Genomic DNA, 19,790 nt, shown 5'->3' with positions numbered 1-19,790 from the left:
TACTCAAACCCCAGGTGTACAGCCCAAACCAAGCGCTGACTCCCGAAGGTCCTGGGGGGAGGGGGGGTCACATGGCAGAGTCACGTGACCTTTTCTTCTCCTCTTAGGGACCCACTTGCCTCCAGCTGATACCCTTTGGGAAAAGGTCTCCCCTTTGCTTCTCTTCGGCTCCCCCTTCTTTCTCATCTGCCGGGACAGTGTATAGACACCCCCGCCACCCATTTATAAAAAGTAGCAACTTCCCCTCCAGCCAGCGGACTGAACGCTCATTTGAATGCGTTTCCTTTTCATTTAGAACAAAGGATGGAGTCCAAGCCTCGCAGCGCGGGGGCCGGAAAAGTACACGACGTGTATCGAGAGCGCACACACACACACACACACACACACACACACACACACACATACACACACACATACACACACACACACTGACCCACGAGAAAGGGAAAGGGGAAAACACCAATCCTGCGCTGGGCTTTTTCGACTTTTCCTTTAAAAAGAAAAAAAGTTTTTCAAGCCGTAGGTTCCAAGAACAGGCCGGAGGGGGGTGAGGCGGGGTTGGGGGGGGGTGTTACAGAAAAGGCGCCTGGTCGGTTATGAGTCACAAGTGGGTTATAAAAGGGTCGCACGTTCGCAGGCGCGGGCTTCCTGTGCGCGGCCGAGCCGCGGCGCAGCGCGGCGGTCCCGTCGGGCCGCCTCCAGCCCCGGGACGCGGGCGGCGCGCCGAGCCCAGCGGCGATCACGCGACGCGGGGAAGGAAGGAAGGAAGGTACGGCCACTCTGCCCTCCGCTTGGACGCACCGGGACGCGGCGGGAGGGCGGGCGGGCGGGCGGCGGTTCCCGGGTCCCCACGCCGGACGCCGGGCGCCGGGGGCGGGGGCGGCTCGCACGTGGCCGCCCAGCGCCCGTCGGAGGGGCGCCGTCCGCGGGACCTCCCCCCCTCCCCCCCGCCGGTCAACGGGTCGCTCGGGGTGGATTCTTGGTGGGGAAGGAGGGGTGCTAAAGACCGGGCCCTCGGCTTCTCCGCAAAGTTCCTTTAGTTGGTAGGAGGGGTACCTGGGACGTGGCCCTGAGTGAGCTTAGCTAATTTTAGGAATGGCCCGACAAGTGTGCAGAACACTCTTGAGGGCCAGCGTGGATTGGATCAAAAGGCACTGCCTTCAAGATATGAGCCTTTTCGATTTTCTTTTGAAAAATAACTATTAATACACCTTCATTTTATAGAAGTTAGAATCAACGTCTTAGATATCAATGTCTTTGGTTAATAGACGTGAGGACTGAGCAGACGTTCCGTGAGATTCTGTTTTTATTTGCTCCCATTGTGCCAGAGTGCACTTTGGCGTAGCACATGGTTAGCTTTTCTCATTCCCACAAAACTCCCCCCGTGTATGTGAGCCCTCCATATTTTACACCTCTCCAGGGTGGACCAGGTCTTTTGAATTTCCTGTCAGCTAAAGTAGGCATATTGGGATGATTGTGAATAAAATTTAACCAGGAATTACAGACGTTGACAGCTGACAAAGGTATAAGTCAGAATCCAATCCTTAAAACTGAGAGCACTGAGGACCAGAGAGGTGAAGTTACTTTTCCAACATCACACAGTGGCTCCAGGATCCCACGTGATTTGAAGAAGCCAGCAGTGTCTAAAGACGCTCATAAATTATAGTTTGTGTCAAATAGATGAGGTCAAATGGAGATATACTTTCCACAGGACATTATGCAGAAAATCACATAATGCTGAAATTACTCTGTATCTCCATTCATCTCTCAGAAGTAGGGCCTCTGTTGTATGGCTTTAACATTGTGTATCATCTAAATGACTAGGGCAGCTGAACTTTTGATAATCATAGGACTGAGTTTTTAAAAATAGATATGTATAAAGTATATAATTGCTTATCTATGTGAACAGTAATATGAGCTATAAATTTGTCAGGGCAATTTCCCAAGTATTGTCCAGTTTGATAGTCACAATCATAGGAAGTTGGCAGGGTAGGTGGTGGTGTCCCCATTTTGCCCATGAGGACTCAGCGAATTTATGTTTTCTCTGGTAAGGTCAGCAGGTCGTTAGGGTAAAGCCTGCTTTTAGGTCTTGATGTGGGATGGGGGATACTGGGGCAGCGTTGCATTTGGGAGCCTTTTGACTCTCTGTTTAGGCTTCTGTCCATTACACTTGCTGCCTCCCTGACTTCTTTCAGGGGACCACAGCACATTTAGTAATTACTTCTGTGGCACAGACTACTCGGTAATGGTCCATAATAACCGAGTTCCCTCACACGGTGGGTCAGCTCCCCCTGGCCACAGGACCAAGCATCCTCACCATACATATTAAGAAAGAGAAACACAAGCACTGGCTGAGACCTGCACTGTTTCTAGGCAGAACAGTGGCATTGGTACAAATGTCTACTCTTGGTTTTATGTAACGAACCATATATAAAAAGGTATACCTTCTTGGTTTTTAAAAAAAAAATTCCTTGATTGCCCTGCTCTCTATGGGAGGGTCATCGGCCAGCTACCTGTGCCTGACACCACGTTAGATGCTGGAGAGGGGACAGAAGTGGGCGAGACAGGCACAGCCCTACCCTCATGAATCTTAAAGTTAGAAAAGACGAACAGCACATTGCTGTGCAATTTGAGATCATTTCAGTAACGTAAATACTTAACCTGGTTAGAATGTGCTGAGAAGTTTGTCATTCTTTACTTTCCAGTCCCAAACATGGAAAATTAATAACCATCTTTCTGCTTATCTCATCAAGTCAGGCTTCTGTGAATCAAAAAATCCACCCCCAAAAGCCCTGGGTTTTAACTTTTGAAAAGTTTTTTCATCATCTATTTTATGTCATGACTAAGATTTACCATTAAATTTAAAAGAGGTTTTTCATATTAAAGGAATAGATCTTAACTTTTTTCCTGTCTCAAATCTAATAGAGGTTATGGATCCTCTTCCCAGAAATTTTTTTTAAAGCACATGGCATGCTCACACACAATTTTGCGTCCATTGTCAGCAGGCTCCAGGCTTCCTTGAATCTCCACCATGATCCACCTGAGGGTATAGTTTCATAATCTCTATTCTAAACCTAGTAGAACGGTGGAGACTGGTGGGTGGACTCTACTTTGCACCTGGATTGAGCACCTCTGTCTTTAACTAGCTGGCATCGCTACAATTTTGTGAAGTCAGTGGCTCTTGCTTAGCTGAAGCTATTGATTTTAATATCTTTATTGCTTTGATGTTAGGCATTCAGTCCACAGTGCAGAAGCCTGGTATTGTGGAAAGAGCACCAGCCTGGGAACCACGGCAGGTTTCTAAGTCCCAGCTCTGTGCCGATTCCTGCGCCTCATTCTTCTCATCTCTAAAATGGGTGGCTGGGACTGAGTCATTTCTAAAGTCTCTTAAACTGATGAAATTCTATGATTCCAGCATGACTGCCACTTCACTTTTTAGATATCTCCTAAGACAGAGTTGGACTCAGTGAATTCATATCCTCTGTGTCCAAAGAGGGTCAGAGTAAGTAAGTACCAGTGCCATTGACTAGAGAATGTATGTTTGTCTTTCACTGATCTCACTGGTGTCAAAACTGTCACATGTCAACTGAAATCGGATAGAATAAGAAAACAGTGAAACATTATTTCTCAAGGGAAAAATATTAAAATTTTAAAAGCCTCTCTATCTCACCTTTTGACTACCTGTTTCTAGTATGTATTATGTTACTTCAGACTCTTAAGGAGATGCAGCATTTTTAATTTGATCATGGAACATATACACTCTGTCCATCAGTCCTGTCTTTGGGCATACAATACTCAGGGCCTCGAGCAAAACTACCCCAAAAGCATATCTATCCTCAAATTAACACGTCACATGGTCACATGGTCACATGGTCACATGTCTGAACAGTTCCGCATCCTCACTCACAGCTCCAAGACTCACAGCAAAGGAAAAACACTTTGAACCAAAAGGCATGATTCCCACCCTTACGCAAGATGACACACTAGTCAGAAAAGGAGGCTTCACATCGGTCAGGTAGCATGGGACAAGACAGACTGTGAGTATCCGTGCTAATTCTGAAAAACTGTAACTGTACATGGGTAGATGGGGTTAAGGCACTGACAGTGGGAAAAATTACTGAGGATATCAGACAGCTGATTTAATGAAATTGCGAAGCTGATGTTTGGATACAGACAATGACATGTAATGACGTTGGTGTCATTACTCGTAAATGAGAATGTTCTCTACGCAGTACAGATTCCAGGCTGTCGTAACAAAATGCTGTGCTCTTTTATGTGGCTGGTCCACGGCCAGGCCAGCATCACGGTTCAGAGCATGGATGCTGGTACCAGATTGCCCAGGTTAGCATCCCAGCAATATAACCTTGGGCAAGTTACTTCACCCGCCCATGCCTCCCTGTGCAAATGGGCAGGATGATAATACTCATTACGGAGACTGTTAAGAGAAACAAGCCAGTTAGTGTACATCAAGCGGTCAAACCAGTGCCTGGCCCAGAGGGTGCCCCATGGAAGTGTTTGCTTTTAGTATGAGTACGTTTATGATCCTGTATATTTCAGGAAACCACTTTGGAAAGTGACACACAAAAGCAGTCTGAGAAAGGAAAGCATCTATGTCCAAAGTGGTCTCTAAAAATTCTTGACAAGGTAAGAAGTTGCTTGGTTTTAAGGAGTTGTAATAGTTTCAGAATGCATTTTTCTCCTGAATCCAGAGAAAAACTAATAAAACATTTTAGAAAATTATTTCCAAGGAAACATTTTGGTGTACCTTTTAAAAGTTCCTCATGACTTAGAGATCAGGGTAACAAAGAATTATTTGCCTTGTACACGATTTTCGATAACCTGTAATTTATATAATGACCCAGCTGTACAGTAGTAAATGTATCTTGACTTATACTTTTGAAACAACCAGCACAACACGTAATAGATGGACAGAGACTTACAGGTACTCAGCAAGAATTCCTGACTGTGGCAGTTAACACTGTGGCTAACAACCATTGTGATTATTAGCCTGGCACCTTACTAAATGCTTTACGTTCATATTTCACTTCATCTTCACAGCCACCTTTTGAGTTGGTTCTATCATTATCTCCAGTTTTAAAGAAGCAACTAAAACTTAAAGAGATCGACGAAATTGCCAAGTACCACACAGCTAGTAACATCACTGGGGTCAGGAAGGGAACCCAGGCAGGTTGAAAACAACAGAATGGTAACACCCCAGGCCTTTAATTTAGATGCACTAATTGTTAACATTTGCCACATTTGCTTTCTCTGTCTCTGCCCCTATCCATCTCTCTCTCCATCACTATGTCTGTACCTATAGGCAGACCTGGTATCCCATCTCTAACTGCTCTGGCTGTGACCCCCTAAGACTCCGAACCCACTCCTACACATGACTATGGCATCCAAGTACGGGTCAGAAAGAAACAGGAATGGAACCTGATTTTTATCCATACTGCAGATGATAATATCGGGTAGAATTTTCCGGCTTTATCCTATAACGATTATACTTTCTGGACTGAGATCCACGCCTGGACTCCTCTAAATGTAAATGGCCCATTACTAATCTGGAATACCAACACACCTCACTGATTTGTTTCCACATTTATGAGCTCCTTCCACACTAGCACTCCGAGATCTGCATATTAGTTCAATCTTACTGAAGTGTTCCAATGTCAAATCCAAGCCAGCTGTGCAGACAGACATGTCTTTGGAGGTGCTCAAGCATTTATTCAAAGCATTTACTGAGGGTCAGCTATGTATCAAGACCCAGTCCCCGCCCTCACAGACATCTCCACGCTGGCAAAGAAGCACAGGAGACAGTCATGGGGCAGGGTAATGGGGGGAGGACTGACGGACCACCCTGGGGGAGACAGCCGGGAGGGTCACGTCAGAAGACAAAGAACCCAGCCTCCAAGGGTTTGCTCTCTGCCCGAGAAAGACCGCAAGGTGGACGAGCAATCTGGAGGTATATTTAATGCCTAAGTGTACGTATGAACTGTGTCTAGAGATGCCTTTGCGTGGAGCATAAACATAACCCTCATCTCGTGTGTTAAGGCACGAAGTAAAGTGCTGGGCGGGGGTGTAAAAAGTAAATGGTATGGGATTTGCTTGTAACACAGGGTATCTGATACATGTAGCATCTTAAGAAAACTAATTTTTAAACGGACAAAACCAGACTGTTCCCAGAACTTGCCCAGTTTGTCTAACAGTTCTCAGTACACAGATTTTTCCTTGCCATGACGGTGTGTAGAGGTAGAAAATTATAAGCTGTGGCTTATAGAAAGAGAAAAGCCAATTTTTCCTATAAGGCCAAACATAGGGGACCCTGTATCTGTAACTAACAAACAGGTTACACACAATACGTTCTAAAGGAGGCATTTTACTGAAATTCGGTGTTGAGAATAATCACTGTGAACTCAAAGGCACAGAGAAGGCCTCCTAGAAGAGGTGACCCTTTGAAGGATGGCAGACACACAGAGCTGATAACTGCTGTCACCGTTCCTTTGTCCTGGGGGGAGGGGAGAGAAAAGATACTGAAAATAAATGATAAATGAAAAAGAGAAAATTATCATTAAAATTCTCTCTGGACATGTGATACCTTTAAGTTGTCAAAGGCACGTGGAAACCGTTTGGTCAATCTGAAAGAAGAATGAAGGGCCGTGATTTAAAGCGATTGACTGCAGCTCCCTGAGTTCTCTCCTTCCGGCCCCTTGTTTTTATCCATGTTTCTTCGAAAACCTTTTCCCAAAATTTCAGGCCTGAGGCTGAGCCAGAGTGAGGTCAGGGTGTAGGGGAAGTCCCCTCTGTGAGCCTCTGGTCCAGGACGAGCAGCTGGGCGTGGGCTGGCTCTGTACCTACTTCTGCTCACTCCACGGAATGACTCTGGGGGAAAATATTTCTAACCTGTATTTTTCCACATCCTTATCAGAAAAGTGCAGGTATTAATCACTGTCCATAGCAGAACTATTGGGAAGGTTCCTTAGCTTGTAAATAAGTTCCAAAGAAGTTTCAGTTAAAAACTGCCTGCTTTTAAAAGTGGGAAGAACAGAATAACCCTCTCAGGCCAGTGGCCTTTCTCGTTTGTGCCGTCACAAGTAAATGGTCCCTCAATACAATGTTTCCATAGTGACCCTGTGTATCCACGTTGGCTTTCTTCTGACACAGTTCAGAAGTATGTCACACTTAGGTTCATGTGTTAACATCATTATTGGCATATATCTTTAAAAACACTCATTTTCTGAATTTTAAAATACAGAAAGGTATATCCTATGAAAGCTGTTTCATGGGCAAACCAGTCTTTTTCAATAAGGAGCTCCTAATTTAGAAAAAGTGGGTATTTTCATTAAAAATTTTTTTAATTAGAACTATTCAGAAAAGGGATGTTAGATTTTTATGGAAGTAAGTGGAAGAGAATATCCTGCCATAGTGAGTTTATAACTTTTTCCGCAGCAATAGCTTAGACAGGGGATTTTTCTTAAATGTAAATTAAAGATATGAAAAGTAATTTTCTCATTCATCAAGAGGTCAGGATGTGAGTTATTCTTATAGAACAATCCATTTTGCTTTTAGAAGATGCATTTGTGTGCTTCTGAAGACGTGACCACAGTTAGCTACCATCTCAATCAGTAGCAGGTCACACCATCAATTCTTTTTTAATGAGGAAACTCATGTGAATTCAAGAGGAGCATTAATACTCTTTGCCCCATTTCCTTACAGCCCAGAAGTTGACTTCGTCTAAAATCAGTAACTGAGATGTAACATAGAATAATCCTATTCTAGGGAAAACATGATTAAAAACTTCACACGAATAAACACACTTTAGAAAACCAGTCAGTGGAATATTTCTTTTTGTCACAGAATATTTAAAAGTCTTGTTGAAGAATTACTGAGAAATTAAACACTTTATACAAGATTTTATAACACTTAGAGGTTGCAACACAGATGACTGAGCTAAAATGCAGGTGTTACTTTCTAAAATACTTAATTTATGGTTGTTTTAGGCTGGACGTGAAAAGGATGAGCTCTGGAACAATTTGGGGTATATTCTCATCTTTCCTCTAATTCACTCTTTATCCCCATGAAAACTTACCCATCCTAGGTCCTCCCTCCTCTGTCCTTCATGTCTGCTTTCAAAGATGACTAGCTAACTAACCTAACTAACAAGACTAAATTGATGTGACCATGGAGGGGCTTCAACCCCATCCTTCTCCTTCTCCAAATAAGTAATGTGCATTTCAAGAACAGTTTACCTGAAACCTTTACCTGTCACCTTGGTTCTCCCACCCAAAGGAGATGGTTCTGATGGTAAGAAATTCAGACTAAGTTGAAGGGAAGGGAAGCATTAAGACAGAGGCAGAACTTTTAGAGGGGCAGGTCCTTGGGGACATCATGTTTGCAGGCACCCTAGGTCAAAAGGTGATCAAGAAATTGTTCTTCCAAGATGAACTATGATAGGTACAAACTTTCTCAGGATCTTGGTTTTTACATCTTTCATTCATCTCCACTGCTTAGTTGTATGATCTAAATAAATACAGCAACTTCAGAACACAGGGAGTTAGTAAGTTCCAGCGGGAAGGTCAGAAACTGCTTTCTTACGCAATTAGATGCTGATCACTTTCAGGGAACAGGTCCAAAGAGGAATCAACATTCAGTCCCATTCTAATGATTGTGTCTCTAACTGGTACGTAAGAAAATTAAGTAAAAATAGGGAAATATTTGAAGGAAGCTATCTAAACTTAATCATTTTAATTTTCAAAAGCATAATTACTTTTCACGTATTAAAATGGCTTTGGAGCTAGAATTCATATGGCTACATCTGTATGAAATCATGACTTCCAGTAGAAAGAGGTGCACATTCACTTTGTAACAACAAATTAATAGTTTCCAAATATTTAAACTATCATGGTGAATAAAGTCGGGGCTGTCTCCATGATGGCTTGGCTGTGAAAGTCAGTCATTGTGACTCTTCTTTTTAAAGATAACTTTATGGCATGCAGTTCTTTTGGTATGCAAATGTAAGTGGTCAGTGCTGAGAATAAGTAGGAAAATAAGAAAATACAGAAATATATAAAATTGCGGAAGGATAGAACTTAGGACTCATCTTTGAAGAGATCGTTAGTGACAAACGTAAGACGTATTCTGCTCTGACTATGTAGCTGGTAAGATCTTTCCTGGCAAATCGACAAGGTAAGAATAAAAGGATATATTGAAATCATATGGCCCCCTCTTCCAAAAAAAAGAAATCATCCTTCAGAAAAGCATCGTTTAAGAAAAATTTTCCCAGAGTGCCGCCCTCAGTTTAGTTCTCACTACCAGGGGCAGACGAGATCTACCATCTGATGAAAGATATCTATCCTTGTTCTTTATCTAGTATATCTAGATTTGGTAGATTTTTATTCAAGATAAGAAGGAATGGTTTTGACAATTACTGAGTAATAAATTCTGCCAAGTACTACATTGAACTTGGAACCAGCTACTGAAAAGAACCATGGCTGTAGTAAAGCTTACATTCACAATGGTCTTGTCATGCTGTGGGGCTAAAAGCATCATGGCATGAAGGGAGGAATGGAGGTGTGTCTCTAGAACTACCCGAGACAAGACCCTCACTCTGACTCGTAGTGTACAACCCACATCAGTTTCTCGGCATTGCTATGCATCACACATCACACTTGTTACTGTCTCATCAAATGGTTAGCAGCCGCCGCTGTTGATTGCTGGGTCTGTAATCGTATGTAACTCGTCTTCTGCCACTCCACCAGCAGGGTGGCTGTACTGATCCCAGAAACCACTTCATTTTGTTGCTACCTCATGACATCATCCTGTGCCCAGTGCCTTGGCTCATAGACCAGCCTTTCTTGTCTGTGATTTCTGATTTCCACTCAGACACACAGCAGCTCCGTCGCTGGTTAGCTTGAGTCTTCCTTGCGAAAACCCAGGCAAAAACATTGAAAGTGAGCACAGCTTCCGTGCTGGTGGGTGGGTGACCTTGTGGTCATTCTAATATCTACAAGTCTACTGACTATACTTTTTAAAATACTATTCCGGGATATTTTCTCTTTTATTTATTGGGATGAATGTTTTTCATCCCTCACTGTGTTTTAGATGAGATGCAAGATTGTGTCACGTATTTAGACAAACTGCTTATTCCGTGTGGTTTAAGGACTGCATCGTGCCTGAGAAGTTGGTCTAGATTAACACAGAACCACAGTTCCTGTCTGAGCATCAAAAAGGGGACCCGTGCGATGCTTTTATTTCAGCATCCCTCTAGTGTTTGCACCAGTACAAAAAAATAAAAGCTGTTAGAATTTTTAATATAGTATAGCACATTGTGAAAAACATTTGTCATTTTTCTGAGCACTCTGGGCAATTTGCGAAAGAAAGATGAAAGAGGAAAAAATCTAATTATTATACTAAATATATTTCTTTTAATACCTGTACTCAGATGTCACCTTTAAAGAACAGAAGTAAAATTTATAGATAGAACAGTATGCAAGCACTTCACCTTAAATACGAATTAGACACAGCTCTTTAAGAGAAGGCTGAATTATACTGGCTGAACTAACATTAGGATACTAACATATATTTCTTGAGCATTTACTGTGTCCAAGACTCTGTGGAGGGGGGTTTAAAGTCCTTTCTTTTTTTTAACAATATTGACTGAAAATCTGTAAAAAAAAAAAAAAACTAAAATCCTGAATTGACATCATTTAATTCAAAGCTCTTCATCATTAAACTAATTCATCTCAGCAAACAGTAAGGTTAAAGAAAAAAGTTACTGTCAGTAAGAATGATAAATTTCCTTGGTTTGGAAATTTCCAAACCACGATATTCTGCCCTGTCAAAATATATTCACTGGGGAATTTTTAACTTTATACACTTCTTTTGAACTTAATCACAGTTTTACATCTAGCTGGTTTCAGGATTAAATAAAAGAGAAGGTGATTCCCCTTTTGCACTAGGGGAGACCACATACTTGAATGGTAGTCTAACTTCGAGGTTCTGCTGTAGTAACACCGAAACCAGAAGCTTGTGGGAGAAATGTCACTTTATCTGAGAGAGTAAAATCAGACTGTAACAGGAAGTAGCAAATTCATCTTTTTCTTTTTTTAATCCACTGTGCCGAAGACAAGTAGTTTGAAACCCAGCACTCTTTTAAGTCCTGCTTCCTTTACGTGGGTCAAAACCAAAGCTACTGGCTAGTGCTTTCCCCAAAGGAATCTCTAAATAGAAGTTGGCGCTGTTCTATGACGGAGTCATTTGTAGGGAAGACCCCCACGGACTGTATCATATCTCCTGGAAAAAATAAGTTATAAATAAAGATAAAGCCGCAACTATTTATTACAGAATAAAAGTCTAGCTTGAACTCTACCTTTGTAAAACAGTTCAGTTTTAATTTTCATCAAAAACAAACTACTCTTGTTAATATTTTGGCCTTTTACTTAAATTGCCTAGTTCCCAGGTGAGATCTAAACCAGAAAAGACAGAACGGCGTCAGAACTCAGGGTCTGCCCTCTGCATCTTAGCATTTGGGGACTCTGATGAGTGGTTTTGGTTTTGTTTTAAAGAAGATGATACGTATGTGTAAGTAATTCACAACTACAGAACAGAATTTAAAACATAAATTCTAAAGTAGTCTTCAAATACACTTAAAGGTAAAAAGTTTTAATTGCCAATTTCTCTAGCCTTTTCAACAAATGACTTCCTAGCATTTCATGAGCTCTTTTCTTTAAAAAATACATGGACTCTTTTTGCTTGCATATTTATATTCTGTCACTCCAACTTGACAACTGCATGTGCGTACACAACCCTCTCTCTCTCTCTTGCAGGTGGCACAAACCAGGAAGGGGAAATCTGTGGTTTAAATTCTTTATGCCTCATCCTCCGAGTGCTGGCGGCTTGCTGTAGGCCGTATGCTGTTAATGCTAATCGTGATAGGGGTTTTTACTCCGACTGACTCCTACATGTTAGCATTAGCAGGATATGATGCCTGTTACTAGCATTCACGTGGAACAAACCGCTGCCGTGGGAGGGTGACAGAGTGCCATGAGTCACCCTGCTGGACAAACTTAGACTCCAGGCTTTATTACTTTTTGTTAATCATCATCTGGTCACTGAGATGTTCCACCTTAAATTAAGTTTTCAGAGTCAGGTCATTTAAAAGATTTATCAGCAGTAACCTGACTGCAAACATTTTTACTTTAACCCCCCAAGCCCACATCTGTGTATTTCTCTTTAATGGAAAATGTATTCGTGTCATTTAAATTCAGAGTTATGGTTTGTTCGTTATAACTGTTCATAAACACGTTTAATAATTCAACTGGAAGAAACATGGACTAAATACATTCTGAAATGAATTTCTAGAGCCTTTGTAGTTAAAAATTGGGGGTGGGGGGCAGTAGTAACTCAGTGGTAGAGCGCGTGCTGAGCATGCATGAGGTCCTGGGTTCAATCCCCAGTCCCTCCATTAATAAGTAAATAAATAATTTTTAAAATTTAGAAGGACTACTTTAACTGTCATGGATTGTCTAGAAACTTGTTTAAAAAGATTTAGAAATGGTATTTTTCCCTACGTAACAATAAGGCTATCTAGACAACTTGAGTTTAAAATGAATACTTTTATGTGAATTAAGGAGACTAAAAGGCTATGACAATGTTTTTTAGAAATTATTTTTAAAAATCAGTATAGTAAATAATGTCTGAGAGCTAACCCCCACCTTTTCCCTACAAGATATAAAGATTTAATGAAAATTGCGTATTTGAAATTAAGGTTCAAATCTAGCTTCAAGTTCAATAGCTTAGCCACATAGTAATGCCGTGGGATCAGAGAATCCACTTTTTTCTCTCTCAGCCTGTTTCTTCTTCCACAGAATGGGGCTAAAACGTGACAAGTTTGGTGTGAGGCTTACCTGAGATAGAGAACTAGTTTGTAAGATATAAAGTGCTACATTAATGTCATCGTAAAATTAATCCAAGAACTAGTCCCCCTGCTTTGTTAGAGAATAGCTAATGATTTGATTCACAGAATTTTTCAGGCCTGGATTTCTATGCAATTTTTCTGCATAATTATAGAACTAGATCACTTACAAATATATAATTAATTGTAACTGTTAGCATATTTAATGTGAATTTATTTGTATTAGCAGCTCAACATTTCGTCAAACGGTTATGCACTGTAACCAAATAAATCCCTTGAGTCATTAGTTGATTTAAATTTTGTTGTTGTTGTTGTTATGGCCCTTTTTCACAAAGTACAAACTATAATTTCAAAAGTTGCTGACACAAAAGAAGACAGTGGAAAGAAATTATGAGAAGACCAAGGGGAATATTCCTGACTCCTAGGATACAATATTCTCATTTGAGAGCATCCCCTAGATCTAGCCCCCATTTCTCTTCAAGTTGTGTGTGCTGCCAAAATAAATTTCTCCTCTTAACCATTGGAATGAACATTTGGCTCCACGGACCTCCATGTAGGTTCATCACTTTCAAGGTATTTCTTCAGACGGTTCATTTCACCTGCATGGCTTGTCCTTGCTTTGAGTCCCAAGTCTTCAAAAGCCCGCTGGCTGCCTACAGCCACGAAGTCCCAAAGTGTTAGGCCTGAAACACTCACCTGGTTCTACCTTCCTGCTGTTATAATGAAAAGCTGTGAACATCACAAAGGCAGTTTCAGAAAAACTGTGCTGTGAAATGCCTTGTTTGAAGAGCATGAGACTACCCTACATGGAACTTAAGGGAGTTACTTAACCTCTCTAAGCCTCAGTGTCCTCCTCAGTGAATGGATTTTGTTAAGGATGGCGGCTTAAATGAAAAGAGTGCACTCAAAGAGTACCATGTCTATTATGCAGGCAGTATTAAATAAACACTAGCTTTAAAACTTAATTTCAGCCTTTAAATCAAGCAATCTACGATAGCAGGTCTCCCCAAGAACACAGTAGCTCCAATCTAACCATAACCCCATGAAGAGAACCCAAGGACCCAGATACTGCCAGGGTCACTGGGCTTTCTCTGGTGCCTGACACTCCAAGCCTTCTAGCTCTGGATCTCCTGGTCTTAGATGGAGCTCTCCTGACCAATATATTCAGTCATTTCAAAAATTCTTGGAGCATGAGGGAGACTGGGTGTGTGTTTGGGTTGGAGGTAAGTAGCAAGGAATTGTGTGTGTTGAGGTGAGAAACTAAGTGTGGCTGCAGTGAAAGTGGCTTCCGTGGTAGACGGTGAAAGGAAAGGAACCCAACTTTGTACACAGAATAACTGAACTGCGTGAAGCACTACATTATGCAGGACCTGGTTTCTTTAAAAAAAAAAAAAATTGAAGACTATCAAGATGGTTTCTAGGGTCTGACCCACTTCCCCAAAAATGTGCTAAATTAGAGACCAGTCCTTTCCTATTCACTATCAGCAGCTAGATAGACTCAGTAGCTTAAAAATACAGGGGAAAAATAGAGGATTAAGAAGAAAAAAAGGGAAGTCAGGGGATCAAAGTAGGTGTAGGAAACATGGAGTATTAGAATTTTTCCAAAAGGAGAGATGGAGAGAGACCAGGACTTTGTTTAAATAAGGTGGGGAAACTTGGAAAGGAAAAAGAGCTTGAAGAAAATAGAGAGTCCATAAATGGAAAGCATTCAAAAAAAAAGTTGACCCATTATGTGGTTCTCCACTAATGATGACCAGAAAACAGTGAAACCAAGAGACAAACAGAAGAGTTCAGCTTTCCACTTTGGATTTCCAATTCTCTCATATTCAGTAAGGACAAGGAAGTAATGTACACATAAAAGGCCTGTTTTTGTTGCTACTGTGTTTTAACTCATCTAAATGTTCCAGTTTTAGCCTTCACCTGGCTAACACATACATCCTCCTGACCACTTAAGTAATGATGTTTTTAGGTGGACTGCTCAAACAGCATCCCAAGGATGTCTTCTCTGTCTCTGATCACTCCTCCCCCTTTCTCTGCAAAGCTCAGGGATTTCCCAGGTCACCAACCCTGAACACGCTGTACCCTCATTTGTTTCGGTGTGTGAATGATGGCACTAGAGCAGGTGGTACCCCTGAGGGTCCATCTGCCATCCTGCATCTCTGCATCCCCCTCAAATGTTTACTACTTTATCATATCAGTATTATTCCAAGTCCAACTGCAAAAACAGAAAAAAGTTTAAATACAATGAACATTTCACTTTATACTGATAGGCTCAAAGGGGTGATATGGGGTCAATAAAAGTTTATTATAGCCAACAAATGACTGGAAAGTTCTACATATAACTGAAGAGCTAGGGCAGTGATTCTCACCTCCGAAACTTGTGAAGGTGCAGGTTCCCAGGCTCCCAATCCCAAAGATTCTGACTCTGTAATGAAGCTGAGGAAACTACCATTACCAAGCTAACCAGGTGATCCAGTTGCAAGCGGTTCATAAACCAACTCTGAGAAACAGTGGTTAACACTCAGGGCTACTGTTGGTGTGGCAACTAGGAATGGTGCTCAGCAGGAATCCTGCCACATACAAGTGTAATGTTTACCCAGCATTCACTCTGTGTAACAGAGGTTCTCAACATGGGCCGAGGGATGAGACGCCCTATCGTTGACCTCTCTGGGAGATAAGCAGCAATTAAATTTCAGGTCCCATTATTCCTCCCTGCCAAAAGCATCCTAACCATCTCAGTCAAATCCACCTAACTTGAAAGTCACCCACTGAAACCAGTTGCCACCAGTTGGAACCAATCCATAATCTTGTACCATCTAGACCTAACCGATCAGCTGCTGCTTAGAGCAGTAGTTAGGGAATGTCAATGAGAAGGAAGTGGGTGCCAGTTCCTGCCAAAGAGCGGGCTGAGTAATGAAACAAGCATGAAATGTCACTGCTGTCCTATCTCACTCTCTCCTCTTGTGCTGTCAAGGCCTCACCGATCTTTATACCCAGTCTCCACTTGTGAAAATCCTACCCTTTCCCAAAGGCTGAGCGCTCAGCAGTTTCTGACCTCTGTGCCCATGCTGAGCACACAGGAAAAGAGCTCTGAAAAGGGTTGCACCCAAAAGTGATCTTTCTCCTCCGCTCCCCCAAAGCAGTTTGTGGCCCTCCTACACACCGTGCCCCGCATTTGTTACCTGCGTACATGTTGTCCTCTCTTCTAGATCATGAGCTCCTATAAGAAACAAGTATCGTTTTAAACTTTTCTGTATTCCACTCGGCTCCTGGCCTTGCTCACAGTTGCTTGACGGGAATGGGAAAACCTATCCAAGTCTCCAGTGCCTTTGGAAATACAGCTTGTTCTGATGTTGGAGACTGTCTGTACCTGGCATATGTGTATGTCCAGACCTGAGGGACTGTGTTTTTCACATTGACTCAGACGGTCTCATTACAGACAGCTCAAGCATCAGTTTGGCTTTTCCTAAATTCTGCAGCTCAAGAACACAGTCTCCATATTCATTTTAAGAAATTCCATTATTTTAAATACATATATATATGAAAATTTGCCCTTTTTCTCTCTCCAGGCAAGCTTGACATAGTAATACCCAACTTTGAGATCCCTTAGAAATAACAATGCAGTAGCCTCCCCTAAAACTAAACATTTTCTCTTTCTGTCAATATATTTAATCATGTATGAAATCTAAAATCTGCTAACCAGATAAATTCGTCATCAAAAGGATGTTATCTATGTTTATCAAATATACACATACTCTGACTTAAAGGATCACCTGTAACTACTAGTATACATGGAGCATCCTACATACAAGGTTACTAATTGAAGCATTACTTTAATAGCAAAAATTTAAAATCAACCATCAACAGGAAACGGATTAATGGTACACCTTTATTTAGTAAAGTGGAATATTTAGTACAAATAGAGTATCACATACTGAGAGAATAGGAACAGAATATGTAACTTTTAAAATAGGAAAAAAAAAAAGTAAGGAAAATCAGATCAATCCAGTAAATGGCAAGAAAGGAGAAGAAAGAATGCAAAGGAATGGTAATCACAGGAAAGGGCATATGAATTAAATCTTATTTCATAAAAGACTCCAAGACTGGACTTGAAAATAAGTTTCATGCTGTTTACAAAAGACGGACTTAAAACATAACGACATTTGAAAAGTCAAAAACAGAAAAACATATACCATGGGAATACTAACAAAAATCTAACCTAAAAACAGAACCAGATTAAAGAAAAAACAGATTGAGAAAACCAGATTAAGGGGAAAATCATTATTATGGATACAGAGGATCCTTATTTAATGCTAAAGGAAAACAATTTGCCACCAAGTTAAAAAAGTTACAAATCAGGATACGTAGTGCTAACAAAATAGTCTCAAAATATAATAAGCAAATACAAACTGTCAAATCCATGATCACCGCAGGGGTATGGATTTAAGGCAGAAAAAAAAAAAAAGATTCCTGTATGCTTTTTAAAAGGGAAAACCTAAAACATAATGATATGAAAAGTTAAAAACAAAGGAAAAAAATTTACCACTAACCTAAAGAAACTTCTTGTACATATATCACTATCAGAAAAACAGATTTTAAGACAAGTTACTCAGAAATTGACAAGCTGATCCAACAACCATGACAATTTTGAAAAAGAAAAATAAGGAAGGATTCACCATATCATAAATCAAAACGTGTTATAAAGCTGTAATAATGAAAACTGTGTTTCTGACTCTCATTAGAGTCAGTCACAATTCTTGCCAGGCAACTTTTAACAACCTCGTGGCTTTTTGTCTTTATGACCACCTGCCTTTTTCTCTTCCTTGGAACATTCTTTCAGGGATACCTAAATCTGTGTCTCCCAAACTGCAATTCTTAAGACCTCAAATAAACTCTTTTCTTATTTGAAAAAAAAAAAAATTGAAACTGTGTGACAGTGGTGCAAGGATAGACAAATGGACCAGTGAGGCTGACCCAGACATTTACAGGTATGATATATGTGTGGCATAACCACTACAAGCAGGGAGAAAATAAATGGTAGAGAATAACTGACTATCCATGGGGGAGGGAAGATTCAAAATGAGGTCCCTCACTCTACATGCAAAATTAAATGTCAAATAAGTGATACAATTAAATATTAAAAGACTTTAAAACATTAAAAAATACAGAAGAATGCCTTATAATGTCAAGTTAGGGAAGGCTTTCTCAAATTTCCTGAACACATATAAATCGTAAGGGAAAAGATGGATAATTCTGACCATGTTAAAAGTAAAGACAGCATCAAAGAAGTTAAAAGGGAAGCCAGACTAGAGAAGATACCTGCAGTGACAAAGGTTTAACTTCCTAAACCAATGAAGAACTCCTATTAAAAGGACCAAAGATCCAATTAAAAAAAAAAAATTAGGCAAAGTCTGTAAACTGATAACTCACAGGAGAGGAAACCTTATTGGAGAATAAACAAATAAAGAGATGCTCATTGTCACTACATGAACAGTATTAAACAAATTAATTTAATTAGATGGGATTGCACATATCCAACCAACCAAATATTTGAAATTTTTGATAAAAATTGCTTGTGAAGGAGTGGGGAAACGGGAACCATCGGAGTGCTGATAGGGAGTAAACTGGTACAGCTATTGTGGTGACTGACTAATAATATTTAGTGGACTTGAGGATGGATCTCCCACTTCCAGGTATGTACTAGAGATACTGTCAAATGTGGACAAAGAAACAAAAACAAGAGTATTTTCTGCAGTACTGTTTATAATACTAAAAAGTCAAGACCATCCTCAATGATCATCAATGAGAGAATGAACTAATCGTGGGATTAACCATACAGTGAGATACTATATACACTTACACTTATTAACCAGCTCAGCACATAGACTTCCTCTACATATATCAACACATTAAATATGAATACATAACGCTAAGCAATGAAAGCAAATTTCAAGAGGATACGCGAATCATGAAATCAATTGTTTAGTTTAACATATAGAGAATGATATACATTGCAAATCACGACTGGTGAGGATATGCACAAAAAGGACAGCAGTTCTTGGAAGGAAATGATACGAGGAAAACCTTTGGTGGATAGGCAGTTTATTTAAAAACAAAGGATCTGACAAGGGAAAAGGTTCACAATGGCTGATTTGGGTGGTGGATATCTGTCAACATTCTTGGTTGCAAACAACAGGATCTCCTCTACTAGTTAGCAAAAAACCAATGGCTCGCAGGGCTGAGGCTTGGAGAGCAGGTTACAAGACCCTGAGAAGTGCCCACGACTACACCACAGAGCAGCTGCTAGGGGGCAACCACTGAGCATAGCCCTGCACCTCGCACCCCGACTCGGGACCTCTGCCGCTGCTACCGTCACTGCTCCCCTCAACAAGATGGACCCCCACGGGCCAGTGTCTTCACAGCATCACTTTTAAATTTCACACGGGTGTGTTTAACTAGGCCCAGGACGCCTAACTGAACCCCTAGCTGCAAGGGAAGTTTGGAAATTAGATTCCACTTCTCACTTGGTAAGATAAGAGACATAAAGGGGGAAGCCACCAAACAGTGGGTGTTCCGGCAGCGCTAGGTGCTCAGAAAGCATGAAAAATGCTCTCATTCAGCATAAACTCAAATAAGGGTTTGTTAAATTATTTTCTGTACACTCAAAATACTTCACAACTTTTTAAAAGAAAAAAATGAGAAGTATAAATCCACAAACAACAAAGGGGATGGGAGAGGAAAGCAGCAGCAGGCAAGAAACTGTGACCAATTTCTAAAAGACCGGCAGTGAAGAGACCAGTTTAACAGCGGTGGATGTCACCACCTAGAACGCACTGGAACGCACTTGGACAGAATCCAGCAGAGGGGCCGACCTGCC

This window comes from Camelus ferus, chromosome 1 (genome assembly GCF_009834535.1).
Source record: "Camelus ferus isolate YT-003-E chromosome 1, BCGSAC_Cfer_1.0, whole genome shotgun sequence".
In the NCBI taxonomy this organism is placed as follows: Eukaryota; Metazoa; Chordata; class Mammalia; order Artiodactyla; family Camelidae; genus Camelus; species Camelus ferus.
This window is presented reverse-complemented; position numbering follows the sequence as displayed.